Source organism: Macrobrachium rosenbergii, chromosome 13 (genome assembly GCF_040412425.1).
Source record: "Macrobrachium rosenbergii isolate ZJJX-2024 chromosome 13, ASM4041242v1, whole genome shotgun sequence".
Classification (NCBI taxonomy): domain Eukaryota; kingdom Metazoa; phylum Arthropoda; class Malacostraca; order Decapoda; family Palaemonidae; genus Macrobrachium; species Macrobrachium rosenbergii.
The window spans coordinates 71100667-71121471 of NC_089753.1; positions in this window are offsets into that span (position 1 = coordinate 71100667).

Consider the following 20805-nt stretch of genomic DNA (forward strand, 5'->3'; position numbering starts at 1 on the left):
ACGGAAAAAAAGAAAGAAAGAACAGATGGAAAAATTCCTATACCATCTGGACAGGCAAACGGCAAACTATTCAACTCAGTTACCTCTATGAATCTCAGTCACCGAAAGAATCTATATTAATTTTAACGTAGCTCTTTCAAAACACTTGTTTTGGAAAAAAGGGATTACATTTTTCAGTTTACAAAATAATACTCATCTTTCTATATATTGATCGGTATTCGCTGTTTGTACTGTTCATGTGTCATTTCACTTTTCTCCTTTATTTTTTTACCCATAGAATCAGAACAAAAGTAGTGCTACAAAACTATCTGTGAATGGTTTTAGTTGTTTTTGTCTTTATGAAGGCTACTTAGATTAATGAAAAACGCCCACTTTAAATTTTCCATTGTATTGATATTCGCCAATGCCCATCTTGAGAGTGTATGATATTTAACCCTTTGATTACGGCAAAGATGAGTTCTCACACTTCCCACCTTATAGGCTTTACTTCCCACAGTCCGAAGAGGTTTCAGATAGCAGTCGTCTGTAGAATGCTACCAGACGCACGAAAACATATACAATCATTGTAAAAGCACGTTTATTTGTCGTTTTTCTACAAATTAACCTATTTTAATTTAATGATGGTGTTATATAGCAGCCATCGTAATATATATAATAAGTAATTAATGTAACATCACAAATAAATGATCATGGGACAAGTACTATAGATCTGGGGTTACTGTTGCCAGAGATATAAGCACTTCACTGATTGCAGATGACACAGTCTCTCTCTCTCTCTCTCTCTCTCTCTCTCTCTCTCTCTCTCTCTCTCTCTCTCTCTCTCTCTCTCTCATTCTGTTTGAATCCGCAAAAGACAGCTACATCACAGTTAAATATCATAGTTAAAAATTATTGTATATCCGTCAGAAAACTAATCATAAAAAATGTTCATAATTTTTATGTTTCCGCTTACTTTTCCACAAGCTGGACATATATTACAGAATAAAAAAAACAATTACCAATGATTTCTTCTTTCCTATTGTACACAAATAACATTAGAGAGTATTCTAATTTCAGTAGACACAATCATACTAATGGTTGCAAATGAGGATATCTCTGATTTTTATTAACCCCATTTCTAGATGATATTTTCGGCAATGACCAAGCACCCAGTTGACAAGGAATATCGTACAGTACGTAGTTTTAGAAATTCAGATTTGTCAACGCTTTGTGAGCTCTTGTATGAGAGACTAACATCAGCATTTGTCTTGCCTTAGTTCTACCATTCAGACATACACAAAAAATTATAAAACTCTCTCGACTATGGGTGATTTACGAATATATTTACTAGTTTATGTCAATTATACTTTATATTTTTAGCAATGAAGACTGACTTTTAATACCTTATCATACATTCCTGAAAATAAATAGGAATTTTACCTATTCTAGCATATATTTTTAGATGTATATAGGAATTCCTCTCAGTAATTATACACATTATTTGTGTTACAACACTTTTTGAAGACTGTTATTCAGAAGAAATAAATACCTCCGACACTTCTATAATACTGGAAATGCCGTGGTACTTACTAGGAAAGTGTTTATGAGAGAGAGAGAGAGAGAGAGAGAGAGAGAGAGAGAGAGAGAGAGAGAGAGAGAGAGAGAGAGAGAGAGAGAGAGAGAGAGCATATAAACGGTAAGAATGGCAGGTATTTATTTTTCTTGATTAGTACAGCTACTGCCAAATAATAAATCAACATTGAGGAAAATTATAATGTCTTCTTGTGCCATGTAAGGTAAATAATTCATATAGGTTCAGGTTAAAAGAATAAAAGGAGACGTAATTACAATTGTTTCCCTTGAGCCTCTCCTTTACCTGTGAAGATTATTCTAGTACATTATACGTTTGCACTACAGGTGGTGAATTATTTTGTTTTATTTTTGGCCTGAGCAGTATAGGTTATTGCAAAAAAGACTATTAGGCTTCCTAAAACTTTTCTGTCGTCTGAAATTTCCGCAGGGTTTATTATATTTGTTGTCTATTTCCCATTCACCTTTTATTCAAACTTTGTCTCCATATCTCGAATGGCAATCAGCCACGTGCGGGCAAGGAGAAACAACCCCTAGGCTATCAAGAGATTTTCCTTGTCCCACACAAATGGTACAAACTGCATGGGGCAATATAAGTAAGTGAAGGAAATGGAGTCAATTTCTTTACTGAAGCAGTAGCAAAATATCTGAATAAATATAAAATATTAAATATAGCTATATATATATATATATATATATATATATATATATATATATATATATATATATATATATATATATATATATATATATATATATATATATATACACTAGTGAACATGGATATTTGTAGGTGACAATCGTATTTGCATGGCACGTGCAGGTATGACAGACGACGTAGGTGGTACTTGGGATACTAGAATCCTGTTCAGGAAATGACCGGTTGTTGTTTTCTGCTCTGGTTTACCTTCTTCCACCCGCGTTGAATTTGGGAATAGGGCCTGGGATTATCCCGTGTCCTTCTGACAGATTACAATTCCTTGTTTGACTGATGATGGCGGTCAAAAGTCAGGGGGAAAGTGGAAATCGTACTAGCTGCCAGAAATAAAGGAAGATTCCAAAATCCACCATTGGCAATGAAACAAGGAATAGGAGACTGTCAGAAGGACTTGGGATAATCCCGGGGCCCTATTTTCAAGCTAATATTCCATTGGTCACGCCTTCCAAACTCGACAAAGGTGAAAAGTACTGAGAGCTGACAACAAGGCGGGTCTTTTATGACAAAGGACACGGGCATCTCAAATACCAACTACGTCGCCTGTCACATCTACAAGAGACTTGTAAATACTATTGCCACCTACCAAATATCCACATTCACCAGGATTCAATATTATGAATTTAATTTGAGTCAAACTATATTGTTGTGTTGTGCATACATGCAATAATGCAACACATACACATACACGTATATATATATATATATATATATATATATATATATATATATATATATATATATATATCTATATATATATATATATATATATATATATATATATATAAATATATATATATATATATATATATATATATATATATATATATATATATACTATATATATATATATATATATATATATATATATATATATATATATATATATATATATATATATATATATATATATATATATATATATTTTACACACACACACACACATATATATATATATATATATATATATATATATATATATATATATATATATATATATATATAACTATATATATATATATATATATATAATTCCACATGACGGTGAGGCTATCCCTCAGCAGTACAAAACCAGGCGGCGTGGAAGTAGACAGCATGAAACATAATTCACTTTATTCCTTTTACAGCGACGTTTCGAGACCAATGTCTCATCATCCAGGCTAAAATCAAAGATAAAAACTGATAAGCAATACAGCATAACAAATTATTTTTTGTTGACACGCAAAATATATTGAATAAAGTAAGGCAAAGTAAGATACATCGTTGAAATAAAAATCACGCTACAAGTAAAGAAACATATTTAAAGTTAAGAGTATATAGTTAAAAGGCACGTTGTCTCAACGGAGTTCAGTTGCTGTATAGAAAATGCACCGAAAGTAAACAAGAAGAAGGGCGTGGTTTAAGCTATGTACAAGGGAACAGATGAAGAGTGGTTGTTTAAGGTGGGAACTAGTTTCTTTATAGCTAGAGATTCTAATATTGGAAGGTGGTGCTCATATGGGCTTGATAATAATGTCTTGAAATCCTTATAATTTATATTATTTTTGCAAAATTTCCCATGATTCCTAATGTTAGATAGTTCTGGGTTGGATAGTTTACACCCTGTACGGAAACTGATGCCCATATGTGCATCACATCTCACCTTAAGCAGGCGGCGTGTGTTGCCAACGTAAGTCTGCCTGTTGCATCGGCAGCAAGTATAAATATAGACAACACCGGACTACATTAAGGAGGTAATCTCTCTTTATGACGCAACATACTACCAATAGTCCCAGGGTTCATTAAGACAAACTTGACATCAACAGCCGGGAAATAATTAGTTAAAATTCTCCTTAAGTGAGGTAAGAAAGAGGTGTCATGTACATAAAGAAATCGTATATAGAGCTTAAGTTTATGGGCCAAATGTATTGCTGCTGGAGGATGAAATGAAATATCCAGCGTTTTCCTGTAAAAGGAATAAAGTGAATTATGTTTCATGCTGTCTACTTCCACGCTGCCTGGTTATATATATATATATATATATATATATATATATATATATATATATATATATATATATATATATATATATATATATATATATATATATATATATATATATATATAATCACTGGCTATCTATTTACTCTTCTACTTTATTCGGACCTTATTTTATACCTTCTCCTTTAAAAATATTGACTCAATTTCCTTTAGAAAAGTGATTAGTCACATGAAAATAATATTATATATATATATATATATATATATATATATATATATATATATATATATATATATATATATATATATATATATATATATATATATATATATACACATATACATATAATGTATGTATGTGTGTGTATATGTATATATATCGAAATTTGTGCATTTGTTTTTGAACCAGGATGAGAGGAAGTTGTAAGGTTTTGTAGATCATTTTATTACGATTATAAGTTTCTAAAGATTAGATTTCTATTTTCCTTCGGCTTTTCTATGTTCATTGATCGCCATGATAATTGTTATTATATTGTTATTAGTATTCTTCTATAATGTCATATATCATCAATACCTTATTTACATTACATGCGACGAATGTTATTTTTTTATGATATCCCTTATTCAGTGGGAAGAAAAGGAATATTAAACACAAAATAGCAATTCTCTCTCTCTCTCTCTCTCTCTCTCTCTCTCTCTCTCTCTCTCTCTCTCTCTCTCTCTCTCCTTTCAACTTTTCTATGTTTAGTGATCACCATGGTAATTGTTATTATATTGTTATTAGTATTCTTCTGTAATGTCATAAATCATCAGTACCTTATTTATTAGATTTACTTTACATGCGACGAATCTTACTTTTATTTATGACATCCCGTATTCAATGGAAAGGAAAGGAACATTAAACACAAAATAGTAATCTCTCTCTCTCTCTCTCTCTCTCTCTCTCTACATGACTAAGGGCATAATTTGATAAAGAAAATTATAATACAGATGAATTTCAGCATTCATTTTTACGGAATTCTTTTTACTGAAGATAAAAAAAAATGAAAATATATAAATACACGAGGCAGTATCACTGGGAGAAGCTTTCTGTGGCATAAGCTGAATAAAAGTAAACAATATCTGAGTAATGAGTAGTTATGAATTTTAATACTTTTGCAAGATGAACATGGTAAGGTCAACATAACTTTTATGACAGATTCTCAATAACTTACATGTGCGTGGGATTGTCAGAAACAAGGAGCGACACACAGTCCTACATTGCAATCTTTAATTATATGTGACATGTTCATAATTACCCTGGAACCGTATCATTTTCTCAACAGTAATCTGAGCATACTTTCGCAAATACTTTAGCACTGCATCTCCAACAGTATCAACAAGGAATCTTTGATAATGGTTCATCTCTTCAGTCCCATAAATTCGTTGTTGAAAAAAAAAAATTAAAATAATCTACTTCCTTTGAATTTTCATTCATATTGCACCTGGACAGGATCAAAAATGAAAGAATAAGAGGAACTGCTAAAGTCGTAGAACTATCAAAGAAAGCCCAAGAAAGAAGACTGCTGTAATATTGCTATGTAATGAGAAGGGATGAAACATATGTAGGGAGGAGAGTGATGCAGATAAAGGTGTCTGGTGAGAGAGCAAGAGGAAGACCGAAGCAAAGGGGGATAGATGTACTTAGAGAAGACCTGAGAGAAAAACAATTGTCAGAGGATATGTTTGCCCGAGCCAGGTGAAAGAAAGCTGTCAGGAACATTGACCCCACATAGAAGTGTTAAAAGATGCACAGAAAGAAGAGGACATATAAATAAATAAATAAATAAATAAATATATATATATATATATATATATATATATATATATATATATATATATATATATATATATATATATATATATATATATATATATATATATATAATATATATATATATATATATATATATATATATATATATATATATATATATATATATATATATATATATATATATATATATATATATATATATATATATATATATATATATATATATATATATATATATATATATATATATATATATATATATATATATATATATATATATATATATATAATGTATGTATGTATTGTCACAAACGCTTTTGCTGTTTGTATTAATTTCCCCCCTTGGTTTTTACTTATAAGTTAATGTAAATATTTTTTTTTTATTTTCCCCTATATGAATTAACGTACATTTCGAAAGAAGTACTAGTTGTTTTGAAGTTTTCGCACCGAATGTTCCAATGTTTTCCCAGGCTCAGTTAAGCCAGTGCAAGAGTCTAATGAGAAACTAAGTACTGCGAGTCATTACCGATCTGACCTGACCCTAGTAATGTGCCCCTAAGGTGATATTCTTAGCAGCCACTTGCAAGTAGCACTGCCCCTTTGAGAGTTCCTTCTGTTGTTAATATTGTACTCAGTTCCTCAGTGACGTGTCCCCCTTCACATTTTTCTGAGTTCCCCCTCCTTCCCAACTACCTGCGCTGCCATCAAAGGTCACCTTTCTTGACCTGACCCACACCTGCAGCTCCACCTACTAACACCTGTATCACTGCCCACAAATCCCTTGGCTCTCCCATCTAATTGTCACCCCATTGACACCTCTTCTCTCGAATCCTTTATCTGGCCGCCATACAATGACCTTTTTAGGTACCTGGCTGGATTAGTGAGACGCCCTGCGAGGAAGGACAATGGAGGACCCATTAAGAAGAGGCTGTCAGAAGTGTCAAAATACAACCACTGCTGGCGGACTGTGGTATATATACTGGCCCCAACAAACCAATGATGGGTTAGTCCCTATTTAGAAGTCACACTGCTAACATAACCTATGCTAGTCCTCCTTCAGATATCTCCCTGCTTGTAGACACTCTGCTCAACCTACTTCCAAAGATAGACTGCTAGTATCCCCACGCTAGCTACCTCTACAACACCACTCTATGATGCCACCCTCCCGGCACCAGACACAAACACCACTGCTAGTCGACCTTATGCTACTACTATAGTCTTCTCACCCAACTTCACGCCACTGGATGCCCTCTGCTAGCTGCTTACCACACGCCGACTCCCTGCTGAACTACCTGACGACATCCCCCTGTCCAGAAGTCAATGAGAGACTTTTGCTCGAGTCCTACTCGAAATAGTTCCTATGCTGCCTATGCCAAAGATTGTCATATCCAGCCACTCACCTCTGCATGCTGATGCCCTACTGGAGTCTCTCTCTAAGATACAGAACCATTCCAGGCCCTTGGTATGGCATTACATTTGAGCAAGATGGGCTTCTTAAATCAAGGAATCAACAGTCCTGAAATATATCACAAATCAGAAACAAGAATTTTAGAACATAAGAGAACGTCAAAATTAACAACAGCAGCATCCAAGTTCTTTTTGTACTTAAATAATCCATGGACATAGCTGTATAAAATATGCCATTTCAGTGATCAAGTGTGGGGACCAGGATTGAGTTCAATATCGCCAAAAAGAAGCAAAAACATGCAACACAAGCATAAAAGAATATTTGCAAACTTAACAAAAACAATAACAGGAACAATATATGCCTGTAAAATCCATAATGAAAAATATATGTGTAAAGGCTCGCGAAGGTGACCTTTGAAAAGTTGGGTCAGCTATTCGCAGGGTCCATTTTCACTATACGCAGCAGATAGGAAACTGCTGAAACATTCGCATACCACAAGGGTCGAAGAAACCACCTTGGAGACAAGACACGAGCTGGCAAATGCGTTTTCAACAAAGAACGTTCTAGAAGCTGAACCAGTTCCAAAATCCGGTTTTGAAGGATACACGTCGATAGTGACGCCTTGAAATACAGAGGCGTGTCTTGCCGAACTTTGATCTCGAATGATGTCATACAAAAGTACGTTCGTTCGTGCATTACATAATGAATATAATGGGAGGAACCGTTGTTCGAATCGGACTTGTGAGATCCGATTCATGTGTGTCTGAAGATGTGAGTGATTTTTCACATGGAGACTGCCCCAGAGGACTTGTGGAGTGAGTAAGAATTCATATACGTTTTTAGACTTTGTTTTTCAGAACTGTGAACACACGGTATATCCTGTGACAGTGGAAGATGTATTTCTGCAATTTTTTACATTTTATGATTTTTAATGTGACGTTTCTTCTTTCACAGGTAATTCTGTTCCACTCCATTCCTATTCCTTTTTCCTCTCTCCCTTCTACAAGGATCAGAGTGGTGTGACATTTGAGATGACCTGGATTTATAAATTGACCTGTTTATGTTTTGGCAGATGAGTTATTTTCTGTATTCCCTTAGGTATTTGAGTGTTTATGATTTTGGAGCATTATTTCCTTAGAAGATTTTCTGGTGGTGTTGAAACATTGGATTTCATTCTTCGTAATTTTTAAGAAGTTATTTTTCGTTGATTTTGTCAATAAAGGGTTTTAGTTTTGTACTTAGTATCTCATTCCAGTAGTCCTTAGATTTTAGTTAGGGAAAGATATTACCTATGATGCCGGCTCACGTTACTGCTATCACACAATGTCTCGGGATAAGCGAGATCAAACCTCTGTTCATAAAACAGAGACTTAAATCAAGTATAGGCTCAGAAATGGCCTTTACATATGCCTATAAAAAGATAAAATGATCACCGAATAAAAATAGTTGACTGGGAGTAGCCAGCACACCCAGCAAGTATAAATACATCTCCAGATTTGCCAGACAGATAGAAGGACAGTAGTGGTGGTATGGGAAATGAATTCATGGGTAAAGATAAAGAAAAAGAAAATGGTCTTGCCATGACATCCTCTTGCTAAACCACCAGGCATCCTCGACCTTTCTACTAAACCTACCCGCTACGCTGTTTGAAGCATGGGAACTCCAATCCAAGACAGTAGGAGATCCTGGTACAAAGGCTATGGCACCGTCCAAGATTGAAATCAGTGGCTTGTTTCAGAGTGGCATTCTCCTAGAAGAGAGGCCTAACAGGCTAGCTAGTCTCTTTTACACAACAAGAAAGGACAGATGGACAAAGGTAAGAAAAGATGGGTGTTCAGACAAATCGACAAGGGTAAGAAGAAATGGATGTTCAGTGTTGTCAAATGGGTGTCAACAATAAAAGGTATGTAATGAATACGTCAGACTATTCTGAGTAAGTTTAGGCACAGGAGTTCGTGATCGTAGAGGGACCCAACGACAGACTGTACTGCCTTGGCCAACCTGTTACCTACCAGCAATTCCTAAGTCCTAATTCCTCACTGTCTATCGAAAAATTAACTACAAATACTTATCACATGCATATTGTTAGTCATTGCATAAATAGCATGATATACCAATACATGAAACTGCATTTCTGGTCAAGTTTTATTGGTCATCTTTTTCCTATTACCGGAGTCTATATAGTTTTTGAATCAAGAATATTACAGTTTCTGTAACAGGGGCAGGCAGGAAAATTCAAATAATAGGTGCACCAGTCATTCAAATTTGCTTTTGAACATTCTGAATCCCGAGAGTGATAGAACTAAAAGTGCAGATTCAGTTGTGGTAAGAATTACAAAAGCGTAAGGTTGTGCACTAGAGATTTTTTTTTTGCTGTTCAACTCAAAACATGGCTTACTGTTTGGAAATTAATATCCGAAATGGTTTTTAATTTATCCATTATAAGGTTAAGAAGCTGCACCTTATTGACAAGATGTGTTTGGCAGTTGTGTATGGAGATGACCTTCATCTAGAATCTGAACATCTAACTTATCTGTAAGAGTTGTATAAATCTGCGAAATTTGAATCGACATACTACAGTACTCTTTACTGATCTGCTTGATTTTATGCTGTCAGCAATATAAATTATACCATTTGCCTCGCGCTGAAACGATAAAACCAGTGATTATGCCCATTATGGTGAATTTCCGCTCTTGGTGACCTTTGTCTTTTCAATTGGTATTTATTTTCCAGAAGCCCTTACTGTATGTTCTCTGAAATACTGTATCTACTTTGTATCCTGGATATAAAAAAAAAAAAAAAATGTTGGGAACGAGGCCTCCAGTAAATTTTGAGCTGCATTTATTATACCATCGTTCAACCAACCGTCGGTATTTGTAATTAGTTTCCTGTCCGTTTCAGTAAGATTTAAAGATTTCAGCCGTAGGGCAGACTTATTATGTTGGGGGGCTAAACTTTCATCTGACCTACTATCTGATAAAATTGCCTCGTCCCTAATTGGACTTAAATTTGCCGAAATATCGACACAATCTAAACGATCTTTCTTGGGGTTGACTTTTCTAGAAATTCGTTTTTCTTTTTAAAGACATCGGTGTTGACTACTGTTTAAGGGTATCTGGTGAACGGCTGGTAGATCAAATATGCGATGAATCCTCCTTCGTGATAAAACTTAAGTTTGTTCGATTATCAACCAAATCTAACAGAATTTTTTTCGAGCCGACTTATCATGAATATATTTATGCATATTAAATTACTGCGGTGTAAATGAAGTTTCTGTCTCCGAATTTAATTTAGATGCCGACATAGGACTTTTGTTATTTAATTCTTCCATTGCGGCGAGATTTTTTACCGTTGAATCAGGCCCTAGTATTACTTCAAAATCGGTCTTTTTAGGTCTTTTTTTTTTTTGTCCAGTCTTTTTGGCTATCCGGGGTCTACTGTTTCTTTGTAAAATTGAAAGAGTCTTTATATTGTTACTGTTAATGGATGAATTCATATTTATTGCGAATTTTACTGCTAAAATATGATAACATTGCCCAGTAGATGGACAGCTGCACGTTTGTTTAGGCCATAAAGTAACCACGCGCTTTGATCCTTTTATACCTTCTACCACAAATACGTTCATAGGCGAAACAAGTCTGACTATCATAATTTTCAACGGTAATTTGGGTGAGCATTTTTTAACTTAAATTTTTCTCTGGGCCCTTTCTTTCACCTAAATCTTTGTCATCAACAGTTGTTGCATGTTTTCGACAAGTAGATTGTTTATTTCCGTTTTTAAAAACGCTACATTACGTTTGCATTCGTTCTGAGTTGAATGACCAGCTATAATTTGGTTATCAGCACAGTCACTGTTTAAAACAAGGATTGTAGCTTTTTTTATTCTTTTCAAAATAAAAGTTTTCAGTACGCTCTCTTGCTCGTAAAATTTCTTCTGGGTTCCTTTCAGGGAAGGAATTTGAATTTCAGACGCATCTACCCTTGTAAATGAAAATTCGTCTTTAAGTTTGTAATTTCCAAAACCAGCCCTTCCACACTGAATTTCTGTACAATAACATTTCTTGCAAGAAGAACAAGATCGAAATTGCATCAACAGGCAATTCTTCCCGTTTCTGGAATGATTTTTCAACATTATTCATGCACACTGCGCTGTATTTGTAGTTACACGTGAATATGGATTAAAAATTTCTATTTTTTCTAAAGTCAACCGACCTGAATTATAGAAGATAGATTGTTTAATGTGTTTATGAAAGTATTTTTTGAACTCATGCGACCATGTTATTTCCAGTTGTTCAAGTTTTTCGTCAAATTCGCATTCGTTATGACGTTTTAATAATGAACCTACGTGAGTTGTATAAAATGAAATGTCGTCCTGTGTTGCCTTAAGTTTAGTTAACCAAATTTTAACAATGCGTTTTATGTGATTCCAACGATGAACAATTGAAACATTAGGTAAATTCTTGTTTATAGCCTGTTTAAACCTTGGCTCACGATGAGGTATTTATCCACGCTTCCAGCATGTCAATATTAGTCTTCTGGGTTTTCTGATGTTTATAGAACACTTTTCTGTTCTTCCGTTGTGCGCTGGTTCTCTTTGCTGTTACAACCACTGACCTTCACCTCTCCACCTTCAAACAACAGAATCTGTTCGCCTGGCTGTAGGCTGTTGGCGTAAACATCGGACTGGTCTGATTCTTTTTCAGGAAGTGAGCAAACTGGAACCGGAATGTTGAAGGGCTTTGCGATACGATGGCTATACACTGAAATACAATTTAAAAAAATCATTCATCTATTTGTTCCGTTCATTTATTCACCTTTGAAGGTAGTTACGAAAGGTGTTAGATGATACGCATGTCCTGTTATTACAGCTACTGGGAATCGACACATAATTGCAGTACTGGACGGGTCCTTTTAATGGGACGTCCTAAAAATTTCGCACATTATTACACAATATTAAAAGGAAGCTCTTTACACATGATAACAACAGCAGTTGACATTTATAGCTTCTTTTATAAATATCAACACATGAAACAGTGATATGAGTCATAATAATATAAAAAAATAAATAGATAAATAACAGGCTGTTAGACAGTTACTGAGATTATTTCCCACAAGGGAATTCAGCCATTATCTTAATTGTTTTACGACCCTCATGCTGTGTCCAACTAGAGTGGTCAGCACAGCTCAGCATGTTAACAGATTGCAGACATTCCACTTTTATTGCCTTTGTCTTTACTGTACATATTTCGGACAATAAGTAGCTATTTATACTTAAAACCAGTCTTGACTAATTCTAAATGTGGTCTTTACAATACATATTTCCAAAGACATGAATACATGTAAAACCCCGATTACAAGCAAAACACGCTTTCTACACTGGACACGGGATTACGGACCACCTACTGGTTCATGATGAGCAGCTTAATGCCCAGGCCAACAAGTTACTTGCTCACTGGGCAGAACGATATTCAAGATGCAAATGGTAAGCTTCAACAGTTATCGTGGACAGACTAATGTCCGACTTTTCTTATCCAAAATGCGATGTGTTAAAACAGTAAAACATAAAAAAAAGGCTGGCAAGATAAAAAAAAAAAAAAAAAAAACGCCATTGTACTGACGAATCGACAACACAGAAAAAAAAAAAAACTCACTGATAACCATGGAACAGCGTCAAACACAACTGCTTCCTTCAATAAATGTAACACTTTATATCCAGAATAACTTGAACTAACGGTCCTGTCGTCGGTTATGTACTCACTAAAGTACTTATCCTGTGAGTTTTCTTCAAATAGCAGTTTACGCGGTTTTAGAAATGCGCTAATTATTATTAGGGCTTTAAACGCCATTTATATATTAAAACCAACAAATGATACATCAAATTAAGGCTGAGAACTTTACCTTTATAACTATGCCTTAATATAAAAAATATCTTTTATAAATAAGAAAGTTATTTAGGGTTCCGTGAGTTCCGGGTTTTCTGCGATAGGGTTCCGGGGAATAAACCTGACTGAGAAGGATAGATAATACATAGCAGTTTAGAGGATTTGTGTGTGTGTGTGTGTGTGTAGAATATGTGTGGTCTTCGAGTTTTTTTATCCTTCAGCGATTCTGACTGGCCACTATCTCCACATCTTGATCATGTGTCTATATGTTTTGTATATCTGGCTTATATAATGTTATGATTTTGTTACAGAACATGAAAATGTCTGTTTGTTTCTAGCATGAGGATGTCCTATGTTTTTTGTTCAAGGTGACAATGTTAATCGAAATTACGAAGGTCCGTCATGCCCTTTCTATTCTTATCTACTGTCTGTCACTTATTTGTCAAATAAGGCAATTTTTGACCTCCCTTCTATCTTCCATATCTTTTGCCATATTTATCATACACTTTATGCCCATAAAGATACTGATCAATTTTACCTTTCCCTTTCATTTCACATGCGTAGAGATAACGGATAAAAGCAAACTAACTTTCAGGATGATGCTACAAGTTCTTTGAACCCATTCTCGTTGGTAATTATGTAATGGGGTACTGGGATACCTTCACTTCGGAATAGTTCAGCTGCAGTGAGATTTTGTTTTAACGGACCAAATTATCCTAGTATCAAGTATTTTGCCTCAAAGCTAATGTCCAAATTTAGAATTACTACTTTTGAGAACAACTTTTTCTTTAATGTCTCGTTATCGTCTCGGCTTACAGCAGCACATTTGAACTGAAAACGTGATTCCGCTGAATTTTTGCTATAAACTTTAATGCACTGGTCCAAAATAAACGGTGGTTAGTGTCGCGCAGTGGCAGTATCTGGAAATAAGGTAGTAGTAGTAGTAGTAGCAGTAGTAGTAGTAGTAGACTTAAGATAACTGCTGCTATTATCATCAGTGTCCTTACGATATAATAATTTTCAGTCCAGTCCTTTCTAAAATCAGTTTTCTTTTATCTGAGCATTTTGTGGATTCCTCTTCACAGGCTTTTGAAAATGAGCATGCGTAATATTGCCATCACCACAAACGTAAGCGCAATGCATCTGTAATATCACTTTCGATCAAGTCATCTTTCACTGATATTTTTTTATAATTCCCAGTTTCCAGTCATTAGCGTTTATTTTTTTTTTATTCCATATTCTACAAAATAGTGTTATTAGTGAAAGGTTTGTTATTTCATTTTCGGCTAAAATCATCTCTGCAATGTCCCATCATAGCTCCGAATATCTCCATCTTCTAAATTCTTTATTACCAATTCCATCTAAAATGCTGTTCATTCAAGAGATTCTTCAGTTTCGTGTACATCAGTCAAATTATGCCCCTCATAACTAATACTCACGGCCTCAAAGCTTCCACCTAGCATTTTCTTTGTCTTTTTATGCAATTATTAAAACCATCATTCCTTTGGCAAGTATTTTCCTCTATCCTTTCACGCATGGGTATTTCATTTATAATTATGTGCATTGAGCTACCATGCATGTCAGTCCATGAATGCTTGGGTTGTCAGCCTCATCCGCTTGATTTCCAAATATTATCTCTTAAATGTCCTTAGGCTTCGCGTTCTTTGTCTTCTTCAAGAAATTATTCTACAAGTACGTTTTGCTTTAGACTGTCCATAGTTGTATCCAAGGTCTCATCTAACATCCGAGGTTTCCGTCTCCTTATCCTATATTCCAGTAAATTTCGCAGATGTACATCAGGCTGCAGTTACCTCTCGTTCTTCAATATAGCGTTCGTAAGGCTTTTTAATGTTAGGGTAATACGTATTTTAGTTTTTGATTATTTAAAATACCGTTAGAAATGCAAGGAATCCGGACAGTTAAGACTTGAGGTGAAAAAATATAGTTATGGTGGAATAAAAGAATGGGTTTATTACAATTCTATCGAGGATAAAATGTCATGCTTAACAAGTGTAATAAATTATACCATCTTCCTTGCTAACGACAGGGATAGACGTACGGAAAGTATCTTTTCTTTCTTTTAAGAAATTTCACTTTTTTTTACATAAAAATTCACAACTTATTTTATTTTATTCTTATGTTAGATAGACTTCGTTATTTAATAGTGTGAATGCACCCTCCTAACAGATTTATAATTCTCTTTTCTAATATTATTCAAAAAGAAAAACCTTCACTATGTAATGTTTTCACAGCACGCCTCCCCCCGCCCCACCCCCCCAGCCTCTGAACAGGTTCATAAGGTATAAGATTCTACAGTACAATAGATTTGCTACATCCAAAAGGAGGAGATTTTTAGCAAGGCTATCCGGAGATGAGTTATTTCTCGCTGATCTGTTTGTTGAAGTTTGTTTGTAATATTTATGGCTCTCTCGCCTAATTTCGAATTTTAGGGATTATGTGGAGGTTTTGGTTCTTCTTTCGTTATTGGGATTTTCATGGATTCCTACTGTTTTCCGTTGTTCTTTTCATTTAGCTTTGAACTATAATAGTCAGGGAAAAAACTGCAAAGTTGCCGCAAATGTGGAGAAAAACATGAAGCTTGGAACAGTAGTATGTTTTGGTAGCAGAAAATTTTGGTCCTAAAGGGCAAAAGTTTCAAGGTCAGGGTCATGGTCAGCCAGGTCATAAAGGTCATTTGGCGATAAGTAGCTATATTTCAGCCTTCAGAAGACCTACAAATGTGGTTTTGGTCTCAAAATGATCCCCATTTTGTGAGAAAAGAAAAAAATAGAACTCATTTTATCCATCAAGACTCTTATTTAATTAAAGACAGATAATGGATAAAAGAAAATCTCCGCTAATTTTTTCCGATGCAAGATTCATTTATTGAATGATAGTATGATCTCTTAAAAAGGGCAAATTTGAAGAGACAAGGTTAAACAAGACATTTTAGAAGTACAAAATAAAATTAAGATGATACTTGTTAAAAAAATAAAAACATATAAAAGTGAAAAACGGACAGTACGACAAGCAAAGAATGGGAAATCATAGTTACTTACTTTCATTTATCTAACAAATAAAAAAATTTCTTTGGTCTGTTTTTCTTTAATTCTTCCAAATATATTTAGAAATTATGAAAAAAAATATAATATATATATATATATATATATATATATATATATATATATATATATATATATATATATGTATATATATATATATATATATATATATATATATATATATATATATATATATATATTCATTTCATTTCAGAATTAGAAAATATATGCAATCAAGCAATGTGAAACATTATAGCCTATATGCATACTAAAAATGCTGAGGATAATAACGAAATATTAATATAGAATGCTAGCATATTGACAGAATTGTTATCATAAAAACACTGGATGCTATATCAAAATGACATTCAAAATTAAATCGTGAAAGGTTGAGGATAGTTTAAAAAATATGTATTACAATTTTTTGGGATGCTTCCAGCTTTAGAACTATCGATAATAATAGGTTATCGTCTTCTCATATCGTGCACTGCGATGTCTCTAAGATTCACTAGTTATTAAGTTATCCAATACAGGAACAACTGCAAAGTCGAGTGCAGGACAGATAAGACTTTTTGCAGATGCAAGAACTGCAGGTTTGTTTGCACTTACAGTGGTGTGGTGGAGAAAAGGGGGCCTGTGATGTCCACCGAGGCATCCAGGATTTGGAGTCTGCATCCGTCTTCCACCCATAATCTGCTGGTGAGGGCATATTCGGTAATGGGCAGTCACTTCTGGCCCAAATATAGGCTTGGTAGAGAGATCTGTTGGAATGGAGAAGTAGCATCTTGAGTTGGGGAGGGCACTCAACTCTCTGGGTCTTTCGACAGAACATTGCTTATCTTAGTATATTGACATCTTCCATGTCAGTGGTTAGGCCATAAAACTTACATGTGAATCTTTGGAGAGTTTTAAAGGCTTGATCCTTTGAAGTAATAGGTCTGAGGTCATTAGATGTTAAACTACCCATTACTTCAGTTAATTCCTCACCTAATTTTGTCCATGTGTTCCAACCCATTACCTTTTCTTTTCCAAAAAATGCAGACACAGTGTCACATCCGGTGAATGCATGAAAAAATGGGAGTGCACGTGCTATAGGTGGACCTAAAAATTCTATAAAATCATTTATACAGAGTTGGGTTACAGTATTTCCTTTTCCCATCACAAGCCAAACTTCAACATCAGGAGGTAGGTTGATCATTTGTCTGCATAAGACAACTACCACATCTGTGTCCATGGTTCGAACCTATGAAGAAATACGAATGTTCCAATTACTTATCTAACTATTTTTCAACTATCAGCACATCAGTCATGATGCACTGATAAAATAGCAATTGATCTATCATTCTCAAACAACTGCTAGAGTTGAAATAAAAGGCAGCAATAATCATTACCTTGATCACAGAATGATTTGATGCTGCATGCACTAAATGAACAGAAATGCGAGAATCAGCCTCTTCATGGTCACATCGTGACATGTCAGGTCCTGATCCTTTATGAAGAACATCAGTGTCTGTGAAGATTAGCAAAAGAAAAGAAAAGAGAAAAAGAAAGAGATTCAGTATACCTACGAAGCACGATAGAAGAATAAAAAAATATATATTCAGGAAAAATCTGGAAACTATTGCAATAAAGAGAATGCAATGAGAAAGAAAGATAAAACAGACTATGAACATGATATGGTAACCCCTGATGAATGATTATGAGAAATGGATTATTGTAATTTTCATAATGTAAACTAGTTGTGCTGCGAACATGGTTGTTAGAGCTGATTTCAATTTACCTGTAGTGGCATAAATGTCCTGAACATATTATGGGAGCTCTGTGAGTGATTAGATCTTTGCATTGATAAAGTTTATGACCTCCACCTTGTTTCCAGCATCATGAAGAAAATCCATCCACCTGTTTCCCATTGGTATTGGAGCATTTCCAGCCACTTTGATTCTTGTACCTGATCCTCTTTTAAGTCTAGTATGTTCTTTAAGGCTGTTGGTCCAGTACTCATCCCAAACCAGATCTATCCTTTGGCAACTTACAGAGAAGATATATTTTAAAAATACTCCAGCATAATCATGGAAAGTCTTGCAGGTTGTATCTGGAGTAAGTAGCCTGAGAATTACTGAACCATCATAAATTACACAACTGAAAGATCTAGGATAGTTAGTTTGCTCCTCCAAGTTATGGAAAAGCTTTCTGCAAGCATCCCATTAGATGACTCTTGGTTCCTGAATACATAGATCCACTCACCGTTAGTGCCGGGGATATTCATAAATTTCGTGAGAGAAAAACTGCACGAGGTTCACATTTCTGTGTTGGGATGTAATATACATTTGGCCAAAAAGAGATGCAGATTGTTTCAGAGTTTTCACTTTTTCTGTCAAAAGCTTCCTCTTCATTTTTCCTGTTGAAGTAACGAAAATCTTGAGATTGTTTTTTTGGAATTACAGCTGTAATGGCCTTGGAATTATTAGAAAGTCTTTCTTGGCAAAATGTGAAATACTGTTCTTCTCCAAGAGTAACAAGCTCTCTTAATGCTTTAACTGAAGAATCAGGCATGATAGAGCTTCCAAGAGTTACAAGTTCAGGAAAATCACAAAGAAATGGATTTCTGTGTTCCGAGAGTGTTAATGCTAGGGCTTGTACATCTCTTGAGAAAAGACTGAGCAGCTTGCCCTTCTCCATGATGCTTTTGAGCCTCTTCATCTATCGTGGCTTGAAGTACCTGTCCTTTGAACTGAGAAATGGCTTCTGTCAGAGTTGGTCCACAAGCAAGCCATCTTTCCAGTGCTTTAGGGTTGGCAGTGAGACTTATGACTCCTCCAGCCCCTTTTAAGTCTTTGTTGTTTTGTTCATGACACTGATCAATTGGAAGACACGAGAAACGTGCATTGGTCTTATTGTCAATGAATTCATGCTTTATGGCATCCGGGAGTGTTCTCATATTCTTTAAATGTACACTTGTCCATCTACTATAATGTATATGGTCTCGTGCAAAGAAGAATGGTATGGAGCGTTCTAGTGCCTCTAAATACAGTTCGAAATTCCCCTCTCTATGTGCACGAACAAAAAGTAGAAGGATTGTCTCCATTTGAATCACAAGGTCCCAAAAATAGAATGTTGCTGACTTTGCTTTCATTTCTGACAGCCATGCACTTTCATCATCAAATAATTGATTTGTCTCTTCCTGTGCTTCTTTGTGCAATTTCCAAAGAGCAGCAAGTGTGACTTGATGACAATATCAAGATTTTATCAACTGAGTCCCTTTAGTCATATTCTGAGCAACTCCAGGGCCAACAATTCCTGCCTGTGTCAGTACTGTGACCCATCCTGATCCTTGAAGAAGATTGCCAATTGTTGACTCCATTGCCATCTCTGTGTGCATACCACCAAGCATGATTACAATGTTTTCTTTACTAAGAGCTGGATAGGTATACTGGAGGTGCTTTGCAATGGCTGGAATCTGTCCAGGATTAGAATGTTGGATTACCTCGGTTAACTTTTCTAAGCCATGCTTGATCATTGAAGGTGACTGAGCCTTTTCATAAAACAATGGAAGAACTGCTGTAGTTGCTGGAAGAGTTCCCTTATTGCATTCTTGATTTCTTGGTTGAGAGGCATGATATCCTACCCAAGACACTTCTTTGCAGGCCTCCTGTGCTTGTGTCTGTATAATATGATTTAGCCAGTCTTTTTCCTCTCTTTTTGCCTTTTCAGAGATATGAAGATTTTCTGGAATGGAGACAGAAAGCCCACATGGAATCTGAGCTTTCTTTATATCAACCTCCACTGGAAGTACAAATGTGTATGAATTAGGTAAAACTTCATTCACTTTTTCCCCATATGATAACTTTTCATTAGGGTTTCCTGGTTTGTCTTTTGATCTCATCTGGAATACTCATAACAGTTCCATGGAAGGCTTCTTTAGATGTTGTGGATGTTGGGCTGTGATCAAGATTATATATTGCACCCATAGTGAAAATACCTTTCTGAATATTTTGAGGACAAACAACACCCTCCATTTTGAATTTCTTGTTCAGAGCGGGGACTACTAGTCTTTCATGCTGAATTACTTTTTTTTGTAGTTGTCAGAGAGGCCAATATTATTAAGAGAGTTGATAAATTCCTTGTTCCTGAATTGTGAATGACAGTAAAGACCAAGAAAAGTAGTCATTGGAAGTGTACGGCATTTGCTCTTGTTAGATATTGCCCGTTTTGACAAGCAGTTATAAATCATCAGTTGACTAATAGTTAATACTGACTGGCTCTGTTCACGCTTCAATGCAGGTCCTTCAAGAGCCATTCGAAGGAAGAATGTCAAAGCTCGAGCAATGGTCTTCTCTTGGCAGTTGTCTTCAAACTCCCCACTGAAATTCCAC